Source organism: Pteropus alecto, unplaced genomic scaffold (genome assembly GCF_000325575.1).
Source record: "Pteropus alecto unplaced genomic scaffold, ASM32557v1 scaffold16, whole genome shotgun sequence".
Classification (NCBI taxonomy): domain Eukaryota; kingdom Metazoa; phylum Chordata; class Mammalia; order Chiroptera; family Pteropodidae; genus Pteropus; species Pteropus alecto.
The window spans coordinates 2885830-2887113 of NW_006438867.1; the positions used below are offsets into that span (position 1 = coordinate 2885830).

The following is a 1284-nucleotide window of genomic DNA, read 5'->3' on the forward strand; positions in this document are numbered from 1 at the left end:
TAATAGGGTGAAATTACATTGTTTAATTTGTAAATATTAAATCAACCTTGCATTCCTTAAAAGTCCCACTGGTCATGACATATTATCTTATTTATATATTGTTTGTCTTCATTTCCTAAAATTTGTTTAGAAATTTTGCATATATGTTCATGAGAGATATTGGTTTATAGTTATTTTTTCTGTCTTTGTCAAAAGTTGATATAGAGTAATGCTGGCCTCTAGAATGATCTAGGACGTATTCCCTTCTCTTCATTTTTCTGGAAGAGTTTGTACAGAATTGGTATTATTCCTTCTTTAATTATTTGGTATAATTCACCAGTGAAGCCATCTATGCCTAGAGTTCCTTTGTGGGAAGGTTTTTGAAGTACAAATTCAATTTCTTTAACAGGCAAAGGGCTATTTAAGTTATCTATTTATTTTTGACAAAGCTTTGGTAGTTGGTGTCTTAAAGAGTTTGTCTTTTTCTTCTAAGTTTTGAGATTAATGGGTATAAAGTTGTTAGTAATATCGCCCTATTATTATTTTAGCACCTATAAAATCTGTATTGATATCACCTTTCACATTTCTGATATTGGTAATATGTATCTTTTATTCTCATGAATCTCTCTTGAAGTTTATCAATTTTATTGATCTTATCAAATAACTAGCTTTTGGTTTCATCTATGTTCTCTGTTGTTTTTATGTTTTGTATTTCATTGAGTTCGACATTGATATTTATTATTTCCTTTCTTGGTTTCTAATTTGGGAAACTAGTTGAACAGTCCAACTAGTCCAGGTGGCTGTGGTATTTATAGTGAAAATCGTGTGTATATGGTTTTAGGAAAAACATTGACTTCTTTTTATTTTATTTTTATTTTTTATGCCTACAGCACCTGGTCTTCCTAGGTGGTCTCCCATCCAAGTACTAACCAGGCCCAACCTTGCTTAGCTTCCGAGATCAAACGAGATCGGGCTTGTTCAGGGTAGCATTGCCATAGACAACACTGACTTCGTGAAGATTAACAGGTCTATTTGCTCATTAATTAAGAGCTAAGTCTAACAGAAATGACAAGAAGAAGATAGTATTGTGGTTTATGTAGTATGTTGTAAAATTGTATAAAGGCTGTGCACACAGTTCAAATTAAGCATTCTGAATCTTAGATCTACTTTTTACCAATGTGATGAATCATGTAATTTGAACAATAGCCAACATTAGGAAGAAAAGAAATAAAGAACAGCCTGATTTCTGGGTTTTGGTAAGTCCTTTACAAACACAACCATTGTAGGACAAATTCTCTTGACAGG

General features: G+C 32.1%; 1 pseudogene; it reads right to left on the minus strand.

Moving 5' to 3' along the window:
- Positions 1-860: 860 nt before the first annotated feature.
- LOC112482942 lies at positions 861-979 on the minus strand (annotated as a pseudogene).
- Between the last annotated feature and the right edge of the window lie 305 nt (positions 980-1284).